This window comes from Salvelinus sp. IW2-2015, linkage group LG4q.1:29 (genome assembly GCF_002910315.2).
Source record: "Salvelinus sp. IW2-2015 linkage group LG4q.1:29, ASM291031v2, whole genome shotgun sequence".
Taxonomy (NCBI): Eukaryota; Metazoa; Chordata; class Actinopteri; order Salmoniformes; family Salmonidae; genus Salvelinus; species Salvelinus sp. IW2-2015.
The window spans coordinates 51,756,248-51,776,497 of record NC_036842.1 but is presented as its reverse complement, the minus strand read 5'-3'; the positions used below and the strand labels follow the sequence as shown (position 1 = coordinate 51,776,497).

Here is a 20,250-nt window from a genome sequence, read left to right as displayed (position 1 = left end):
TGTGTGTGTGTGTGTGTGTGTGTGTGTGTGTGTGTGTGTGTGTGTGTGTGTGTGTGTGTATAAAACACTCTGTAAAACTATAAAACACTCTGTAAAACATATTGTCATCTCTGTAAGTCAGCTTTCATACAATGCACAGCCTCACAGCCAATCCTATAAGCATGTATAGAATGGATGTTAACCTATAACTGCACTAAAGCACTTTTTTGATTTATCCATCAACATGCTGTGGGTCTTAATACGTAGACCTTGTGCCTCGCCAACTAAAGGACGATGATGCATTTTCACTCTCTGTGTGTGTGCCTGTGTGTGTGTTTGTAGGGGTCAATATATCTGTGTTGTATTTGAGGGTGTGTTTGTCTGTATGTCTGTGTGTGTGAGAAAGAGAGAGAGAGAGAAAAAGCATAATTGATATGCTATTCAAGTTTTCAACCCCTAAAGTAGATCCCGTCCGCTTAAACGGGCCTGTGTGCAATTCTACGTATCGCTCCTCCACCTGTGTATATTCACAAGCTAGTACTTCATGATCTGAATCTTCACAATGAACGTGAGTTTGAATTGAACACGACACGCTAAAATCGTTTAGCTTTCCTAGCCCCGTGCTCAGATTTGCTTTCTTTGCATATCAGACCAAGTGAGAGGGCCAAGCTTCAGTCCCACATCACACACAAACCATCACATACACCAACTGACACTCACGAGTGCTTGATTGACTATTATCTGAACAACGTTCTTTTCATTCTTTGTTTGTTCGTTTCCCTCCATATTATGTCTATCTCTGATAAGCTACACAGGAATGGGATAAAAATAACCCATATTAATTAATTAATTAATTACTGTAGATTATGTAGATTTAGAAATAAAGTTCATTAAATACCTTGCTAACATCAGATAACGTTCATATATTGGCCATCTCTGAGACTCACTTAGATAATTAATTTGATGAAAAAGCAGTAGCAATAGAAGGATATAACATCTACAGAAGAGACAGGAATGCCCATGGGGGAGGTGTTGCTGTATATATTCAGAGCCATATTCCTGTAAAGCTTAGAGAGGATCTCATGTATAAAGGTGTTGAAGTGTTGGGTTTGCAGGTTCACCTGCTTCATCTACAAATCAGCAGGGCTAGACAATCTGGACCCTCTCTTTCTAAAATGATCAGCCGAAATTGTTGCAACCCCTATTACTAGCTTGTTCAACCTCTCTTTCGTTTCGTCTGAGATCCCCAAAGATTGGAAAGCTGCCCCGGTCATCCCCCTCTTCAAAGGGGTAGACACTCTAGACCTAAACTGTTATAGACCTATATCTATCCTACCCTGCCTTTCTAAGGTCTTCGAAAGCCAAGTTAACAAATAGATCACCGACCATTTCAAATCGCACCGTACCTTCTCCGCTATGAAATCTGGTTTCCAAGCTGGTCATGGGTGCACCTCAGCCACACTCAAGGTCCTAAACGATATCATAACCGCCATTGATAAGAGACAATACTCTGCAGCTGTATTCATCGACCTGGCCAAGGCTTTCGACTCTGTCAATCACCACATTCTTATCGGCAGAGTAATTAGCCTTGGTAATTAGCCACATTAAGCATCTCCAATCCAAAATTAAATCTAGAATCGGCTTCCTATTTCGCAACAAAGCATCCTTCACTCATGCTGCCAAACATACCCTCGTAAAACTGACTATCCTGCCGATCCTTGACTTCGGTGATGTCATTTACAAAATAACCTACAACACTCTACTCAGCAAATTGGATGCAGTCTATCACCGAGCCATCCGTTTTGTCACCAAAGCCACATATACTACTCACCACTGCGACCTGTATGCTCTCGTTGGCTGGCCCTCGCTTCATATTCGTCGCCAAACCCACTGGCTCCAGGTCATCCATAAGTCTTTGCTAGGTAAAGCCCCGCCTTATCTCAGCTCACTGGTCACCATAGCAGCACCCACCCACAGCACGCGCTCCAGCAGGTATATTTCACTGGTCACCCCCAAAGCCAATTCCTCCTTTGGCCGCCTTTCCTTCCAGTTCTCTGCTGCCAATGACTGGAACAAATTGCAAAAATCACTGAAGCTGGAGACCCATATCTCCCTCACTAACTTTAAGCACCAGCTGTCAGAGCAGCTCACAGATCACTGCACCTGTACATAGCCCATCTGTAAATAGCCCATCCAACTACCTCATCCCCATACTGTTACTTATTATTTAGCTCCTTTGCACCCCAGTATCTCTACTTGCACATTCATCTTCTGCACTTATCACTCCAGTGTTTAATTGCTAAATTGTAATTATTTTGCCACTATGGCCTATTTATTGCCTCACCTCCCTTATCTTACCTCATTTGCACGCACTGTATATAGACTTTTTTCTCTATTTTGTTATTGACTGTATGTTTGTTTATTCCATGTGTAACTCTGTGTTGTTGTTTGTGTCGCACTGCTTTGCTTTATCTTGGCCAGGTCGCAGTTGTAAATGAGAACTTGTTCTCAACTAGCCTACCTGGTTGTATAGGCTAGTTGAAATAAAAAATAAATAATAATAAAAACATCTAAAGCCTCAACTATTGGAGTACTGCTATAGGCCACCATGTGCTAACATTCCTTAACTGGATAACATATGTGCAATGCTTGATAATGTGTGTGATGTTAACAGAGCGATCTATTTTCTGGGTGACCTGAATATGGACTGCTTTTCATCAAGCTGTCCGCTCAAGGGGAAGCTGTACACTGTAACCAGTGCCTGCAATCTGGTTCAGATTATTAATCAACCTACCAGGGTGATTAAACAGCACAGGAACTATACTTTCACTTTATCATCCACGTGTATTAATCACATTTTTACCAATGCTGCAGAACTCTGCTCCAAAGCTGTATCCATACCCATTGGATGTACAGTCCATAATATAGTGGCCATATCTAGAAAAGACTAAGTTACAAAGGCTCGGCCTACAATAGCGTATAAGAGATCATGCAAAATGTTTTGCACTGATTCCTATGTTGAAAATGTAAAAAAATATTTGTTGGTCTGATGTGTGTAATGAGGGGCATCCAGATGCTGCACTTGGTGCATTTATGAAATTGTTTCTTCCTGTTATTAATAAGCATGCACCTATTAAGAAACTGACTGTTAGAACTGTAAAGGCCCCGTGGATTGATGAAGAATTGAAAAGCTGTATGGTTGAGGGGGACGAGGCAAAAGGAGTAGTGAAAAAGTCTTGCTGCACATCTGATTGGCAAACTTACTGTGAAATTGAGAAACGATGTGACACATTTTTTTTTAAATGAATAAAAAATTGTATTATGAAACCAAGATACATTTTATAAAGTATGATGGAAAAAATCTTTGGAATAGTTTAAATGAAATGATGGGCAGAAAGACTAATTCAACTCCATCATTCATTGAATCAGATGGCTCATTTATCACAAAAACCTTTTGTTGACAATTACTGTAATTACTATTTCATTGGCAAAGTAGGCAAATTTAGGAAAGAAATGGCACAATAAACTGTGAGTCATCATATTCATGCATAAAATACCTAATAATGAATTTTGTAATTTGAGTGTCGGTGAGGTATTGACAATTTAGATAGCAAGCTACTGAGGATGGTAGCAGACTATATTGCTACTGCTATTTTTTACATCTTTAATCAATCTTGTAAAAAATGAGTTTTTTTTTTTTATCCTCAGACCTGGAGGGAAGCCAAAGTAATTCCGCTACCCGAGAATGGTAAAGCATCCTTTCATTCTAACAGCCGACCAATCAGCTTACTGCCGACTCTTAGCAAACTTTACATTTTTTATTTGTTTGACCAGATACAATGCTATTTCTCTTTCCGCATGCTTATAGAGAAGGGCACATATGTACTTCACTGACACAAATTACTGATGATTGGTTGAAAGAAATGGATAATAAGAAGATTGTGGGAGCTGTAATGCAACCTTTGAAATTATTGACTTGACTTGTGTTATGACTTTTCAACCTCTGCCATATTGTGGATTTAGACCTGTCTATCTAATAGAACACAGAGGATTTTTCTTTAATGGAAGCTTCTCTAATGTTAAACATGTAAAGTCTGGTGTACCGCAGGGGCGCTCTCTTGGCCCTCTACTCTTTACTATTTTTACTAATGACCAACCACTAGCATTAAAACAAAGCTTGTGGATGTTGATGATTCAACACTATACATATCAGAAACCACAGTTAGTGAAATCTCTGCAACCCTAAACAAAGAGTTGGAGATAGTTTTAGAATGGGTGGCCAGTAATAAACTAGTCCTGAACATCTCTAAAACAATTGTATTTGGTACAAATCGTTTCCTAAATTCTAGAACTCAGATGAATCTGATCATGCATAATGTGGCTGCTGAGCAAGTTGAGAAGCCTACATAACTTTGGATTGTAAACTGTCATGGTCAAAACATATTGATTCGATGATTGTAAAGATGGGGAGAGGTATGTCCGTCATAAAGAGATGCTCTGCTTATTTGACACCACACTCCAGAAAGCAAGTCCCGCAGGCTCTAGTTTTATCTCATCTTGATTATTGCCCAGTCATATCGGCAGGTGCTTCCATGTAGCCATGGCTTTATGTAATATTGTGTGCCTCCCACAGTCTGTTCTTGACTTGGGGGTTGTGAAGAGACCTTTGGTGGCATGTCTTGTGGAGTATGCATGGGTGTCCGAGCTGTGTGCTAGTAGTTTAAACAGACACTTCGGTGCATTCAGCATGTCAACACTTCTTACAAAAACAAGTAGTGATGAATTCAATCTCTCTTCCAATTTGAGCCATGAGAAATTTACATACATATTATTAATGTTAGCTGTCCGTGTACATTTAAGGGCCAGCCGTGTGTCACGTTCCTGACCTTGTTTTCCTTTTGTATTGTTGTGTTTAGTGGGTCAGGACGTGAGATGGGTGGGCAGTCTGTGTTTGTTCTATGTTAAGTGTCAGGTTTAATTGACCTTGTATGGCTCTCAATCAGAGGCAGGTGTTTTCGTTTTCCTCTGATTGAGAGACATACATAGGGAGGTTGTTTCACATTGTTTGTCGTGGGTGGTTGTCGCTGTGTCTGTGTTTATTGCACCACACGGTACTGTCTCGTCTCTCGTTCGTTCTTTCCTGTTCATGAGTGCATTGTTTTTTATGTTCACCAGTTCAGGTCTGTTTAACGTCGTTTGTTGTTTTGTAGTTTATGCAAGTATAAGTTTTTGTGTTCGTCTTCGTCAGCAAATAAATCTATATGTATTCACAACCCGCTGCACCTTGGTTTAATCCCTGCTCCTCCTCTTCGGATGAAGAGGAGGAGGTAGAGCTGTTTTTAAGAACCTACCCACCCAAATTACCAGAAACCAAGCAGCGGGAAAAGGACAGCAACCGCAGAATCCCAGGACTTGTGGACTTGGGAGGACGATTGAACGCGAGAAGGACCTGGCACAGGCTGGGGAGTATCGCCGCCCCAAAGCTGAGCTGGAGGAAGCGAAAGCTGAGCGGCGGCGATATGAGGAGGCAGCACGCGAGCGGGACAGGTACGAGAGGCAACCCCAGAAATTTTTTTTGGGGGGGGCTAGAGAGGAGTGTGGCTAAGCCAGGTAGCAGACCTGAGCGCACTCCTCGTGCTTATAATAAGCATCGCGTCACTGGTCAGGGCACCGTGTTATGCGGTTAAGCGACGGTGTCCGCAGTGCGTGCCCATAGCCCGGTGCGCTATAGAGCACCCCCCGAAAGTGTCATGTGAGTGTGGGCATCCAGCCGGGGCGTATTGTGCCTGCTCAGCGCGTCTGGTCTCCGGTACGCAGTTTCGGTCCAGGGTACTGCGCCGGCTCTGCGTGCTGTGTCTCCGGAGCGCTGGAGGGGTGCAGTGCGTCTATCCTACGTCTCCGCTCGTACCGGGCATGTGTAGTGGAGCCTAAGAGAGAAGTCGCCGTAGTAGGCACTAGATCTCCAGTGCTCATCCACAGCCCGGTTCAACCTGTGCCTGCCTACTCTGGAGGGTACGGGCTGGTGTATTCCAGCCTGGGGGATTGGTGCAAGGCTGCGCACCAGAGCTCCAGTATCCCCCAGCCGCCTCCTTCAGGTGCCTCGTAACATCAAGCCTCCTGTAGGTCTCTCCAGCCTGGTGGGTCCTGTGGCAGCCACGCACCAGGCTGTCTCTCCGTCTCCCCCCTACAGGTGTGCCCATCTGCCAGCGGCGCCACGCGGCGCTGAACTGCCCGTCTGCCCAGCGGCGCCTGAACTGCCCATCTGCCAAGCGGCGCCTGAACTGCCCGTCTGCCCAGCGGCGCCTGAACTGCCCGTCTGCCCAGCGGCGCCTGAACTGTCCGTCTGCCCAACGGCGCCTGAACTGCCGTCTGCCAAAGCCTACAGAGCCGTCCGCCAGACAGGAGCTCGCTAGAGCCTTCCGCACGCGGATACCAAGACTCCGGCCAGACCGATAGCAGCCTTCGCCAAGCGTATCAGCCAGACCTCCGCCAGAGCCGATCAGCCAGAGCTTCCGCCAGACCGATCAGCCAGAGCCTTCCGCCAGACCGGATCAGCCAGAGCTCGCCAACGGCTCAGCCAGAGCCTTCGCCAGCAGCCGAGCTTCCGCCAGGACCAGCCAGAGCTCCACCAGGACAGCCAGAGCCGTCCAGCCAGGACCAGCCAGAGCCGTCCAGCCAGGACCCAGCCAGAGCCGTCAGCCAGACCAGCCAGAGCCAGCTAGCCAGGATCCGCCAGAGCCAGCCAGCCAGGATCCGCCAGCCATGTCGGTGTTGTCCCTAGTCCGAGCTGCCGTCCCTCAGTCCGGGGTCTGCCTAAATCCAGCGGACCCATGTGCTAGGGTTCCCATTCCAAGGTCGGTGGCGAGGTCGCCACGTGAGGAGCCACAGAAGCGGGATTTATTATGGTGGGATGGGATCCAGTCCTGCGCCAGACGCGCCGCCGCGTGACAGATGCCACCCACCCCCCCTATGACTTTTTTATGGTGCGTCCGGAGTTCGCACCTTAAGGGGAGGGGGGGGTGGTCGTTCCTGACCGTTTGTTTCCTTTTGTATTGTGTTTTAGTGGGTCAGGACGTGAGATTGGTGGGCAGTCTGTGTTTGTTCTATGTTAAGTGTCAGTTTATGCTGTGGCTCCAATCAGTAGGCAGGTGTTTTCGTTTTCCTCTGATTGAGAGACATACATAGGGAGGTTGTTTCACATTGTTTGTCGTGGGTGGTTGTCGCTGTGTCTGTGTTTATTGCACCACACGGTACTGTCTCGTCTCTCGTTCGTTCTTTCCTGTTCATGAGTGCATTGTTTTTTATGTTCACCAGTTCAGGTCTGTTTAACGTCGTTTGTTGTTTTGTAGTTTATGCAAGTATAAGTTTTTGTGTTCGTCTTCGTCAGCAAATAAATCTATATGTATTCACAACCCGCTGCACCTTGGTTTAATCCCTGCTCCTCCTCTTCGGATGAAGAGGAGGAGGAGAGTCGTTACACCGTGCTGCCCTGTTCTAAGCCAATTGTAATTTTCCGAGGTATCTCTTTGTAGCACCTGACCACGACTGAACGGTAGTCCAGGTGCAACAAACCTAGGGCCTGTAGAACCTGCTTTGTTGATAGTGTTGTTAAGAAGGTAGAGCAGTGCTTTTTTATGGACAGACTTCTTCTCATCTTAACTACTGTTGTATCAACATGTTTTGACCATGACAGTTTACAATCCAGGGTTACTCCAAGCAGTTCAGTCACTTCAACTTGCTCAATTTCCACATGATTTATTACAAGATTTAGTTGAGGTTTATGGTTTAGTGAATGATTTGTCCCAAATACAATGCTTTTAGTTTTTTTTTATATTTAGGACTAACTTATTCCTTGCCACCCATTCTGAAACCAACTGCAGCTCTTTGTTAAGTGTTGCAGTGTTTTCACTCGCTGTAGTAGCTGACGTGTATAGTATTGAGTCATTCGCATACATAGACACACTGGCTTTACTCAAGGCCAGTGGCATGTCATTAGTGAGATTGAAAAAAGTAAGGGGCCTGGACAGCTGCCCTGGGGAATTCCTGATTCTACCTGGATTATGTTGGACAGGCTTCCATTAAAGAACACCCTCTGTGTTCTGTTAGACAGGTAACTTTTATTCACAATATGGCAAGGGATGTAAAGTCATAACACATACGTTTTCCCATCAGCCGACTATGATCGATAACGTCAAAAGATACACTAAAGTCTAATAAAACGTCTAATAAAATACCAATACCAAAAAAATACCAAGTACATTTACCCCACCTCATTTATAGGCTCGTAAAAGTTATTGCTGACGCATACAAACAGAAAGTGGAGAGCTTTTTTGAACATGTACTCAAAGTTACAATTACAACCTGGACAGGAAAAGGTTTACTGCTCAACCAATTGTGAGAAATACCAGAGTGTGTGGATAGACTGTTTCCCTATATATGGATAAATACATGCACACTGGTAACAGCTTTCACTAAGCAAGAAGAGAAATCTTCTGTCTTGATAAGACGTTCTTACATTATATTGTATTTGTAAAAGTTTCCTGAAGGACCCCTGAACGTTCTTGGGAGGTTTTGTATAGTTTGCAGTTGGTTGCAGAGGATGTTTTTAGGACATTCTTTGGACATTGTGTCATGGTCCCCTGTTGGTTTTGTCACGTGATGGTCACATGTGTCCCAAACCATTACAAGCAAAGTAATTAAATGGTATGGGTGTTTAAATGTTAGTGGTAAACTGTTCAGCTAAAACTGTGTAGAAATATTTCATCAATGACAATATGATTACATTTGGCATGATCACTTAGTACTGATTTTCAATATCAGCCCAACAGGGATTAGATTTCACAACCTCTGGATTTGGGGGTATACTGATCTTTCTGCTGCGCCACAAACACTGTAGAATTTCATAAGTCCCCTACACATTCATTACCTATAATGCATCTCTGCACTCAGCAAAAGAGTGCCAACTGCACTGCTATTTTAGTAACCAGTTAATCTGACTATTCTCTAATCTGACCTATTTCAGAAATTTAAATGAGGGTTTTCATGTTAGTTGTCTAATATTGGTGGGGCATATTATTCCGTTTTAATGTTATTCCCGAGTCACTGTGATAAACATCATAGTTTTTCTTCAGTGTATTTTTAACAGAGCTGAGAATGCACTTTGAACTGCAAAGTGTAGGAATAGGCCTGCAGCTGAAATCATTAATTGACATGGTGGCCTAGCAGGAAAATCGCAACACTGTGAAGCAAGAGGTTGTGTGTTTGAATCCCATGTGAGTACATGTTAAATAATAATTACTGTATGAATAAACATACACAATGTCATCGTGGGTCAAATATGTATGTTAAAAGCACTGTGGGTGTCCCAAGCATTGCCAAGATACAAGGAGCTGTGACTGGATCAGTGTTTCACCAATCAGGGCTTTGATTGGCTTAGCAACAAGTAACAAAAGGTGATAGGTAATCAAACTAGGGTGACCATGACCAAAAAAAAAATTGGGCGGGGAGATAGTTTTTTGCAACCATCAGGTGACGTCCCCGGGACAAAGTGGGAAGTGGAAAAAAACTTCCAGGGGACCGTGACACAACATCCTGACGACTTTAGTTGACCATTTCGTAACGGCTCATTATTATCTCACAGCTTTAGAGAACGTTCCCATATATCTCATTAGGTCATTAACTAACGTTTTCATAGGAATGTTCCTGTGTTGTGCAAGGAATGTTTCCAATATACCATTGCCTTAATGTCAAATAGAACTTACCCAGAACGTGGTTACAATGTTATCAGGACATAACATATTAATGTTCTAGACACGTTAAATGAGAACGTTGCTCTTCACAGATGAATCTCAGTTTCAACTGTACCGGGCAGATGGAATCATGTGGGCGAGCGGTTTGCTGATGTAAACGTTGTGAACAGAGTGCCCCATGGTGACGGTCAAGTTATGGTATGGGCAGGCATAAGCTACGGACAACGAACACAATTGCATTTTATCGATGTCATTTGAATGCACAGAGATACCGTGACGAGATCCTGAGGCCCATTGTAGTACAATTCATCCACCACCATCACCTCCTGTTTCAGCATGATAATGCACAGCCCCATGTCACAAGGATCTGTACACAATTCCTGGAAGCTGAAGATGTCCCAGTTCTTCCATGGCCTGCATACTCACCAGATATGTCACCCATTGAGCATGTTTGGGGTGCTCTGGATCAACGTGTACGACAGCGTGTTCCAGTTCCCGCCAATATCCAGGAACTTCGCACAGCCATTGAAGAGGAGTAGGACAACATTCCACAAGCCACAATCAACAGCCTGATTAACTCAATGCAAAGGAGATGTGTCGCGCTGCATGAGGCAAATGGCGATCACACCAGATACTGACTGGTTTTCTGATCCACGCCCCTACCTCTTTTTTAAAGGTATCTGTGACCAACAGATGCATATCTGTATTCCCAGGCATGTGAAATCCATAGATTAGGGCCTAATACATTTTTTTCAATGGATTGATTTCCTCATATAAACTGTAACTCAGTAAAATCTTTGAAATTGTTGCATGTTGCATTTCTATTTTTGTTCAGTGCATATCTGAATGTAGGTATACATTTAAGATATACAATATATCACACCACCATTCCATTCATTAAACTCTGACCTACCAGTACCATCACCCACTTGTCCATACCTCCACCATCCAATGCTTTTAGAATTGTCGGAAGTAGTGAACGAGTGCACATTTCAGGAGAAAGGAGATATTATTGGGACGCAGCCCGTGAATAACAGCTGTCTCACCTTTGACCTCACCTAGGAGCTCGCTGGAATTCAGTCTGTCCCTCCTGTCTTTCCAGTCCCTGGACAGAAGTGTCTCCACACAGGTAGACTCTACGGAAGGAGAGAGGAACACACAAGTCAGTAACTTGGTTCTTTCAAACAAGGCACATGTTATACCCTAAGCAGAACGCAATGGGAACTAATACACCACACTGAATCTTTCAATGGGACTTTTTTGTTTCTCTGAGGCAAGACAAGAATATTGTGCTTAGCCTTCATCTCGATGCACCCAGTTTTAAACTTTTCACCCGACATAACCCCTAAGAGGCTTGTGTGTGTGTGTGTGTGTGACTGTCTTGTGTGTTCGTGGATACATGCTTTTGTGTATCTGTGTGCATGAGTCTATCTTCCAGAGGTCCTATCACAGTCGTAAACCCCATGAGAACAGTTTCATTCCTCAGTGAGATCGGAGAAGTCTAGCAGTCAGGATGGCATTTTTCGCTTCCAGTTTTCAAAAAACCCCAAAAGGCTTTCTAGATAATACATTGTTAAGTGGACAATGGCTCATTTGTGAGACTTGATCCTAACAAAAGGACCAGCATTCATAAGCATATGAGCATTGTGAATGGCTTAATGTTTGGTTTGAGAGGTTTGTGCGTGTAGGCTATTGTGGTCATGAGGCCCTTGTCGGGGGAACACAACTTACTCAGACTGTGTCTCAAATGGCACCCTATTCCCTATGTAGTTCACTACTTTTGACTGGAGCCCTATGGGCCTTGGTAAACAAAAACAAAAAATTGCACTATATAGGGAATAGGGTACCATTTGAGTCATACCCTCATTCAGTCCCATTAAAGCCTAGCATGTTTACACTGGATTATGATTATTGTGAATAAGTTCATGCTGCACAGGATCAATACGAACAACGGTCAACAAAGGGAGGCAATGGATGTGTCCCAAATGGTGCTCTATTCCCTACATAGTTCACTCCTTTTGACCAGGGAATAGGGTGCCATTTGCAGCCCATAACAAACAGCAGCGGAACGTAAACGCTTACAAAAGAGGTTTTCAAAATGTAATTCCAAAAGCCTTTCCCACCCTGTATACTCAAAACAGGGAATTTCCAAAACTGAATGTCTTTCCCTCACTATGAGAGAAACACACACAGTCTGCTAGGCTTCGCATAAAATAGAATTAGAGGGAGGATTTATTGACTCACTTAGGGAATAAAATACAATCTAATAATTCTACTCTACATCCGTCCCTCGTACATCCGACGCTGTACGAGGGAAACGTGCGTGTTTGTGTGTGCATACCTGCACTGTAAGATTGTTCTGTAATCTCAACAGTAAAACACTGTAAAATGCACAGTAAAATGCTGTACATGTTGTTTTACAGCATTAATGCTGTAGATAGCACTATATTATGGGAACAATGCTGAAAAGTACTGTTATTAACTGTAATTGGAAGAATCTTGTAAAAAATTACAGCTTATGCCTACTGTAGATTCAAATGATCAGTTTCAGGCACCAACCTCATGCTGTTAGGTGACACATGAAGCTCAGACTATTTTTGTAAATATCTTCTTGAAACGGCATATTTTCAGCAGCTGGTGGGTAGGTACCTTGACTTGTTTATACGTCTCTTTATTGCTAGCCAACGTTGAATTACTGCATGTTTTCTTAGCTAACCTAGCTAGATGGCTAACATTTGAGATAGCTAGCGCAAGTTGATACAAGCCATTTCAGTCTGCTCGTAAACATCTCGCTGTGAGACCTAGAAAAAAGAAGAAGATAATGATCGTTGTGATGATAAGCTTTTAGATACACCTCTTAGTGCCATAGAGAATAAATTGAGCGCAGATTCGTGAGCGTTATGTTTTTACCATTACTACAGAGAAAATGGCTTGTTTCTAGCAGTTCAAAAGATATTACCCATATTATTACTGCTGCAACGTTTTTTCCCCCAGATTGACGGGACGCATTCTACACATGAACCAAGCCATGGGCCGTTAAACTACTCGCAAGCCACTAAAGTCGATGCTAATGACCAGTGCACCGGTGTCGTATTGAGGTGCCTGCCGACCTAAGGTGCTTGCCACACTGGGCAGCTGTAACACAGTGTCGCTGGCAGTAGCTAGTAAAATGGCCAATTGTTTATATTATATTTCAAGTAGGAAAACAGCCTACATAATAAATAACTAATATTGGTAGCCATCGAGATGTCACCATGATAGAATCTACTGAATGGGGAGAGCAAAGATGTAGGATTGTACCCAATCCCAATTTCAACTCCCTCTCTCGCTTTGTCTCTCTCTCCCCCACACAATATCTTTTTTAAATTCGTGTTGTAACGATGCTCTTATTTGGTTACATATGTGTTAACTGTTTATACTTCTATTGTCAATTCTGTTGTTTAATTTGTTGTTCATGTTGTTACCAATTTGAATAAATACATTTTATGTACAAATGTAATTTTTTCTTACATTTTGATTTCAGTAGTGCTGAGCGATTAGTGCTTTTTAAAGTCGGTTTCGGTTCCGCTTCTATTATTAAAACATAATCCCTGATTTCGGTTTTGATTATTTGGGTTGAATGCTGTAACACAAAAAAAAGTCCCATGATGGTAGTGACTGCCCATTACTCACTTATTGACCATCATTGATTCACATTACTTTAATAAAATATTTCAGTTGTGTATATAACAGTTGTTTTATTTGATGACTTTATAATTGAATTCCAAGTCATCGCATCTCTATATTTTGTAGTACTTCAAAGTAAATAGGGGATACTTTTATGACTGCTGAATACCAACTATCAATCACTTAGATCATGTATTTTCAGGTAGAGATAGCTCACGAAGCAACAGCTGCTTTCTATATCCCCTCACGATTGTGCATTCTTCTGTCTCCTCCATAACAGGCGTAAAAAAAGTAGATTTGCAAAGGATTATGGTCATTGTAGTCAATTACCACATTTGATCCAATAAACTATGTATAATATTTGCCTGCTGAAAACTACAACTCCCTACTACATCGCCCAGCTCAGGCGGGATCTGATTTATCTTTAGAGAAACTGCAATTTGCGCATTGAGCTCACAAGAAAAAGAAAAGGAATTCAAATAATTTAACCGACTTAGGCCAACCAGTTGTTTAAAAACCGAAAGTGTGGTTAATCGCTCAGCACTAGGGAGAATGTCACTGTACGTTTACAGCATTACAGTATTGAGCTGGCAACTCTGGTGCCAGTATAATGCTGTACATTGAAAGGGAGAAGTTTTACAGTGTGTACATTACATGCACACGCATGTGTGTGTGACGGTTATCCACGATGTATAACCCTCAAACTGATAAACACATCTGAAAAGAGAAGGAGGAAGGAAGAGCAAGAGGCAGAGGAATGGAGAGGAGAAGAGAGGAGGAAATGATGTGTTTAAGCCTAGATGGGTCTCTATCTCTCCCTCCTTTCTTAACCCTTCAGAATGGGGATCAAGTGCTGTTTAGATTGGGGACTGGATAAAAATTCCACACTCACTCTCCTTCCCCTAATAGAGGGGATATTCAAATGATGAACGACTTGTGAACAAGGTCCAGAGAAGTGAGGGAGAAGGGGAGAGAGGGAGAAGAGGAAAAAGGAGGGGATTGAAGAGGGAGAGTAGAAGGGAAGAGGACGAAGAGAAAGGAGAGGAGTGAGTGGGGCGAGAAGAGGAGAAAGAGGAGGAGAAGAAAGAGGAGAATAAGGTGGGAGGAAAGCCCCACGGTGCTTCTATTGGGTGCTAAACCACACAGACAACGCTGTCATTGTAAATCTGTGGAGACCAGCCAGCCAGCCAAGTATCAGAGATTGTGTTTGGTGTAAACAGACTTTTTATCACCTGGCTGRCTCAGCGTTGTGCCAAAAGCAAGTGTTTATGGTGTTTAACAGAAACCCCAGGCGTGTAATGTTGTGCGGCAGGCAAGCGTCAACAGTCATGGAGGGAGGACACTGCCAGGAGTTTAGGAGTCGAGCCTGTACTGTCTACAGTAGCCTAGCATGAGGTCACCACTTGGAAAGATAAGAATGATATCTCTCCTCTCTCTTTCCCTTGCTTTCTCTCACGCACGCAAACACGCACGCACGCACGCATGCAGTTGTCCTAAACGCTAATTTAAGGTTCGTTTTCTTTTTATCCTCCCAATGGTTAATGCATGATACCTACAGCATTGAAGCTTAAATAAGAGAACCATCGAGATCCCCCACCCAAGTCTAAATCAATCAATATACACGAATGAGCAATATCAACTCTTCTTCCCGCCCACAGCAAATGGAGTGGGTAGAGCAACGAATTTACAACGTTCGCTCAGCTACCATCTACTGTTAGTCCACTTCGTATTTAGGAGGGCGGATCAGACACATGCACTATACCTAGTTCAGAAGGGGGGGGGGGTCAGTACCCAATGTTGCACTGCAGTTGGAGAGAACGAGAGAACGAGAGAGAGCGAGAGTAAAGCGAGAGGACAGAGAGTGAAGTGAGAGGCAGAGAGAGAGAGAGAGAGAGAGAGAGAGAGAGAGAGAGAGAGAAAAGGGGGAGGGGAGGGAGGGAGGGTTGAAAGGAGAGAAGGAGAAGAGAGAGAGAGAGAGAGAGAGAGAGAGAGAGAGAGAGAGAGAGAGAGAGAGAGAGAGAGAGAGAGAGAGCAGCTGGGCTGAACAGCTGGCCAGGAGGATTTACGTCAGAGTGAAATAAAACTCAACATATGTCCAAACACAAGAGAGGCCAGAGAGGAAAGGAGAGATCCTCTCTTTAGCACATACAGCAGTCACTAACATACAGTACACGCACACACAAACACGCGCACACACACACACACAAGTGCTCCCCCCGAGATACAGCCACAAAACCTATAGCAACCAAACTTCACACACAGCTCTGTTCTGTCTCACACACACAAGTAGCCTAAGGATTCAAGTAAATGTGTGTACTGAAGCCAGCTAGCCACTACAAGAGCTCAGTGCTGTAAAACCATTAGAGTCCGAGTCAGATGTGTGTTGTGTGTGTTAGCGCCGTGTCCATTACAGAGACACTATTTTCATCTGTCAGATGACACCTGCTCTGCCTCTCTCTCTTGTTCTAGCTGCCAGCCACGGGCTCCAGGGTGAAGTTTCTCCTAGGTACAGCTCTAGGGTCAGCTAGCCATCCCCAATCCTAACCTTAACCATTAGTGGGAAAAATACAAAACTGATCCAGGATCAGCATCTTGGGTGAACTTCACCCTGGTCCAAACGTTGGCCATGGTTGGAGAATGCCTGCAAGCTGCTCCTTCAGAGAGGGTGTATGGTGGCTGGTTGAAGGGGGTAGCAGCATACTAGCCTGTATGACCTGATCAACTGACCAGCATCTGACCCACAAGCTTCCACCACATAGCCATTCTCACTTCCACTCTCTTCATGTTCCAATTCGTTCTCCCGAAGTACGCACTTGAAACCCGTTGGATTTGGTATATGAAGGGAAGTGAAAAAGTGCCCAGAAAAGTAGAAATGTGGGGAATTGGGACACGCACACAGTTTCCTGGAGTAAAACGGCTGCTGTGCTTCCTCCCGTTGGGTGCGGCTACATTGGCAGTTGCAGATAGAAATGTTTTGTATGGAGCTGACATGAGTCCATAGTCTACACGACAGAGGCAAATCTGTTCTAATACTGTACAGTACATTTCTCGCTGAACCTCCTGTAAAGTCGAACCCCAGTGAACGAACTTCATCCTGTTCTGGGTAGACCTCAGTTATTTGTGTGACAGTCCCGGCGTCAGTTGTACAGTGGCCCAATTATAGTATGAAGAAACTTAATACTACGCTTTTAACCGTCAACTTATAACCCAGCCTCGACTTATACAGTGGGGTCCAAAATGATTTGACAACCTTGATAAAAATGGGTGTCAAGGGTGTCAATCATTTCGGACCCGACTGTATACAAGCAGACGCTTGTATCCTAAGCGACTTACATTCATGCGTGCATACATTTGACGTACGGGTAGTCCTGGGAACGGAGCAAAACCTTTTTTTCCCCCCAATGTATTTGATACCGTTCCACTCATTCCGCACAAGTCAATGAGCCCGTCCTCCCCAATTAAGGTGCCACCAACCTCCTGTGCTACCAACTGAGCTACCAGAGGACCAGAGTACTTGCTTATCACACCTGAAGTCTCTCAGTGCAAATACAATTCAAAAGAAAGAGAACGTCTCACCCCTGTCATGTTTCAGAATGCCTCACCCCTCCGCACTCATCCAAAAAGTCCATTGGATTCGGTTTGCACTTTAGTCGTGATTTGAGGAAAACCTATCCCCAACACCATGTGAGGCGGAGACACAATAGAAGTGTTGTTGTGGGGGGGGGGGCATAGGGTAACAGGAGGTTGGGGTGGGAGTGGTTGGATTCACAGGGGGTAGAAGAGGTGGGGGGGGGGGGGGGGGGGGGGGTGTTCTTGCTGGGGTCGACAGCTGAGTGCTTTCGAGAGTGAGAGGCCGACCTAGTATGTCTGCCCACGGGCCCCCACCGCTGTCGACGTATCCGAACAGGGAGAATCCGAGGGGCTTGGAAAGACATCCGAGGGGCTTGGAAAGACATCCGGACGCACAGAGAGAGAATAGCTGACAAGAACGTCACACAAGCAGCTGGTTCATTATATATCATCTGTAATGGGGGGCGATTATCAAACCCACTCACAGACACTGTTACAGCCTCCCGCTCTTTAAAACAAACTCTGAACCACTATACGTTGTGTATTTTATGCCACATCCTGAATTGGAGGCCTGCTACTCTTTGACAATTGGGGGATACAAAATGTCTTTGGTAAAAAAAACTGTTGTTTCAAAAAAAGACAAACATGTTTGGTGTATTTGAGGGAGTTCTGGTCTACCTCAGGTACTCCAGGGAGGTGTGTGGGGGACTGGATGAGGTCTATCAAAAGGACCATATGATCATTTGGCCAACTGCCAAGCTGTGGAAAAGGCTACTGGGCATCCTGTGGCTTGATGTAGTTAAGGCACTCTGCCACAGATCATTACAGCAGAGATCCCTCTTCATTATGGGGAAAACAGGGAAACAGACGACTATATAGAGAGGTGGAGGAGGATGGGAAGAGGTACAATCACACAAACTTGTTAAATACACACACTCAAATGTATGTATGCACACACACACACACACACACACACACACACACACACACACACACACACACACACACACACAGACACACGCAAGCTGCCAATCCTATAGAGAAGGGCAAACGCAGTGGCAATGCGAAGCCTCGAGTCAAATACCTTGTATAATTAGCCTATAGGCTTAACCCTTAGCCTGACCTTATTCTCTCTGCACCACCACTACCTACCACTGTACCACCACTACTACCACCTGCCTGCACCCACACAAGCACCAACATGCATACACACACAAACACACAAACACACACTTCACATATTAGAATGTGGGTTACTGTGGGTTCCACAAAGGTTTACTGTTCATTCAGATGACACTTACTCTCTGCTTTACCCCCCCCCCCCCCCGATGAGGCTGTGTCGCAAATGGCACCCTATTCCTTATATAGTCCACTACTTTTAAAACAGAGCCCTGTGGACCCTGGACAAAAGTAGTGCACCACATAGGGAATAGGGTGCCCTTTGCGACTCGTAAGGGGGGGCGGGTAATGCCCATAAGGTAACACCTAAATGGGGATATTTTTTTATTTTATTTTTATTTTACCGTTATTTTACCAGGTAAGTTGACTGAGAACACATTCTCATTTGCAGCAACGACCTGGGGAATAGTTACAGGGGAGAGGAGGGGGATGAATGAGCCAATTATAAACTATAAATATGCTTTATGAGAAAAGAGGATTATGATATGAGAAAAGATGATTGGTCTATGAAACATAATGAATCCTAAGTGAGGAAAAGTAACTGCTAGTGACATGACTGGTACAGTTGTAAAGAAATAGAAGGGTACGAGCAAAAGGGTGACTGAATAGGAGTGCTTAATTATACAGATTGTCAGGCAGGCTAGACAGAATAGTTGCACACCTCTTTTTAGAGAGTTATTTCCGGATACACTGAAAGACAAACACACATACGTGTACACAGACTGTCCCCGGCTAAAAAAAATCTTTGTAGACCGAGATTTGTCTGTTCTTTCGACCAATCAATTGGTCGGCATCTTTAAACGTGTATTTCTTCCCATATATAGACATATATAGATGCATTTGAATAAAATCACCTATATGCATTGAGCTTGTCTGATGCTTTAAGCTTACTAATAAAATAAAACAAATGCCTCAAGAGGGCGCCAGAGATCTTAACCTGACCCAACTATTCTCCTCCCGCTCCTGCTGGCTTTCACAGATTCTGCCATTTCTCTCCTGAAGTTGCCGGTAATAGGCTACACGAGGAGTCGGTAACCTTTCTCATGTTGAATACCAATTTATCTTACCATTTCTACCAATCTGCATGCCAGTTATTGTTTTCATATGCACATTTTCGTGAAACAGTTTCATTGAATTTATAATAACGTCTTCATATGTCAAAATCCTTGTCATGTGGTTAATCAAAATTCTATCCAAATCTAAATGAAAATGATACAAACCTAAAAAGGAACTTATATTGCTATTACCAACTATGTAAAAATAGTCTACATAAAGCCAACAAATAAAAACATTGCAGCCTGCAGGTAAGAAATATCCTGATAAAAATAAATATCCTATAAATCACATTGGCTACACATGGCCTGTCTGCAATGAACTTGAAACATTGCATGAACTATTAAGTTGGGTCCAGCTCCGAAACTTGCGCTAGCGATCTTGCAACATTGTATAACTATGAATTCCGGCGCCGACAGAGATGGCCGCCTCGCTTCGCGTTCCTAGGAAACTATGCAGTATTTTTTTTTTTTTTACGTGTTATTTCTTACCTCTTTCTTACTTCTTACATTGGTAATCTTAGGTTTTATTACATACAGTCGGGAGGAACTACTGGATATAAGAGCAACGTCAACTCACCATCATTACGACCAGGAATACGACTTTCCCGAAGCGGATCCTCTGTTTTGCCCACCACCCAGAACAATGGATCGGATCCCAGCCGGCGAACCTAAACAACGTCGCCGTAAAAGGGGCAGACGAAGCGGTCTTCTGGTCAGGCTCCGGAGACGGGCACATCGCGCACCGCTCCCGAGCATACTACTCGKCAATGTCCAGTCTCTTGACAACAAGGTWGARGAAATCCGAGRAAGGGTAGCATTCCAGAGAGACATKKGAGACTGTAYRGTTCTTTGRTTCACGGAAACATGGCTCACTCGAGACACGCTATCMGAGTCGGTACAGCCASCTGYTTTCTTCACGCATCGCGCCGACAGAAACAAGCATCTTTCTGGTAAGAAGAGGGGCGGGGGGTATGCCTTATGATTAACGAGACGTGGTGTGATCATAACAACATACAGGAACTCAAGTCCTTCTGTTCACCTGACTTAGAATT

The 20,250-nt window shown here is 43.9% G+C and overlaps 1 pseudogene; it reads right to left on the bottom strand.

Annotated features, from left to right (window-relative positions):
- The window catches only part of LOC111962124 (transcription factor SOX-6-like), a 98,020-nt pseudogene that overhangs the window by 58,831 nt on the left and 18,939 nt on the right, over positions 1 to 20,250 (bottom strand).